Below are 2500 nucleotides of genomic sequence, written 5' to 3'. Positions count from 1 at the left end.
ATGCACGTTCCTTTTTCATTTTTGCCCATTTCTTTGCTGTCGTCAGCAAAACTACAACGTGAAATAGCCAAATCTGAGGTTTTATGGAGGACATCAGCACTAGGAGAAAATTTTCATTTTATCTCTTAAATTAAGCGTGACTCATGTAGATTTCATTCTTGAGGTACTGCCACACCATTGTCACCTTAAAAAGCTTAGAGTAGTGGCGAAGTGATTACAATAGCGCGAATTTATGTTTTGAGCCGACGTTCTCATTGCCCTTCCCGTCATGGTTGCTAAAGCTCCTATTATGGCTGGCTTTTAGCGTGTTTCGAATGCAAAAAGAAACTTGAAACGTGTGAGCTGCCCTCCGTGGCCTTGTGACGATATCGCATGTTTACATTCAGTCTGCATTATTAATTGTCTTAGCTGTCCACCCAATTTCCAACGTTAATCTACAATCATAGACAAAAGTAGTTGGGAAGGTTATGTAAATGAACCGCACCAGAGCTGTATGTCAATCTGCTTCTGTTAAAGCGTATATAATAGCTCGGCCAACTGACGTCTGCCATTTTAAGTGTTTAGTCCGTGAAATCGTTCAACCTTCCTTTAAAGACCAGCTTTTTGGCTTTAATTAACTATCATTTCCACTCCTTCCCTTTTCATTAATTCACGAAGGAATTTTCATCATGTTATTTGCTCTACAATTTAATATCATTGAAACACTTGCAACAAGACATCCTGACACATGTATGGAATTTTAAACTTGCCTTCTTTTTAACCAGACAAATGCCTAAAATTCATGATTTCATGGGAGAAAACATTTAAATGTTAAAGCAAGCACTTATTGTGTTTGTTTTTCAAAGAAACTGTAAACGTTAACAAAAAAGTCAAGACCACACCCAAAATTTTCAGACAATCATAGACAAAAAGTACAAAATGCAGTTGGGACGGTTATGTAAATGAACCACACCTGAGCTGTATGTCAACCCGCTTCTGTTAAAGTGCAAAAGAAATAGTTTCACCTTCTCTTATAGACCTCTCCCCCCTCCCCCTTATTCAATGTTGGAGGGTGACACAACAATTTCCCACTAAAACCATTCAGTTTTGCACAACATTGAATAGGGGGGAGGGGAAAGAAGCAATGAAGACGTCAAAAGTGCTGACCTTCCCAACGGTTTGTCTATGATTGTACTTTCAGAGTGTTTTTCACACACATTCTACTGAGACAAAAAAAAAAATTTCCAAGCAAGGAATAAAAATGCAGCCTGGACCTAAAAGAAATATAGAAATTTTGTCATGTGAATTGTTTGTAAGGTGGCCTCATTTTTCAAAAGGCCACAATGCTGGTATCCAAGACACCTTTGCACTTTCTCGCACTCATGAAAATAATCATTTTAAAATATTCAACAAAGTATATTAAATATTACAGATGGTGTAAATGGCATTTTGTCTGCAAATGAGTATATTTCTTATTTCTTTTTCCAGGTGAAATTGATTTACTGCATTTCAAGGCATTTTGACTGCATTTCAGTCAATCGACTGATCGTCGATTTTCGTTGCCAAAAGTGATGTCTTTGGAAAAAGGCCCTGTTTTACGTTTTAATCACAGGAAAACATTTATTCCCCTCATTATGTTATTTTATGATGCAGCAGGAAGCAAAAGTAATTCTCAATTGTCGGAAATTAAACATGAAGCCGAAGCAAGTGCATTTCACTTGGAAACACTTGTTTTAATTTCGTTGAACACTTTACTGTTGACATAGCTGTTGTCTTGCGCTGAAACTAACACTAAAACCAAAACAATGAAAAGACAATGATCCAACTCATACACACTAATTATGTTTGATGAAAGTGTGTTTTGCGCAATTTTCTTATGCTCTTTTCACACGGGCTTTTTGAGATGCTTATTTCTGGTCTGCACTGTACATGTAATTTTTAAAAAAACGTGAATGATGTGCAAGTTTACTAACAAGGAAGTGTTTCAAATACCAGCCATTCAAGGCAGTTTGAAATCAAAGAACAGCCCTACAACAATTACTGTAGCTACACAATCGGACATCACGTCAATGCAAAAAATTACGGTCATCATGGCCATGACAACGGAAAAACACATGTTGCCTTCAGGTCAAGACAAATACGCACCTTTCCAAAAATGCTTTCATTGAATACTTCACCGTTTCATTTTCCGGCTTAATCACGCTCCTTCTTATTGGGAAATCCGCACACCTACGCAATAGAGTGATCTTGACTTCCATCAGCCGCAACTTTCAGGGAAATGTACAAACAGTCTTAAACACAACTATCTCCTTGAGAGAGGAAATGGTCACTCGAGTGATGTGTATCTTTGGGTTGTAGTTAAGCTGTTGCAAGAAACTTCAGCTCCTTAGCAGACGCAATCTCATACTTGAGGAAGAACTTCACCATTGCGAAAGCCAAGTGTTGTTCACGCAATACTTACAATGTAACAACTGCACAATTCCTTTTGCGCAGATGCTTATAAGCTAAGCCACAAACTACG

The 2500-nt window shown here is 37.8% G+C and overlaps 1 protein-coding gene and 1 pseudogene across 3 annotated transcripts in view; both read right to left on the bottom strand.

The window, feature by feature from the left end:
• Positions 1–2500, bottom strand: part of LOC138022092 (N6-adenosine-methyltransferase subunit METTL3-like) — a 155207-nt gene that overhangs the window by 146697 nt on the left and 6010 nt on the right. The window lies entirely within an intron of this gene.
• Positions 2363–2500, bottom strand: part of LOC138022093 (uncharacterized) — a 1387-nt pseudogene continuing 1249 nt past the window's right edge.

The sequence above is a fragment of the Montipora capricornis genome, chromosome 10 (assembly GCF_036669925.1).
Source record: "Montipora capricornis isolate CH-2021 chromosome 10, ASM3666992v2, whole genome shotgun sequence".
Taxonomy (NCBI): Eukaryota; Metazoa; Cnidaria; class Anthozoa; order Scleractinia; family Acroporidae; genus Montipora; species Montipora capricornis.
This window is presented reverse-complemented; position numbering and strand designations above follow the sequence as displayed.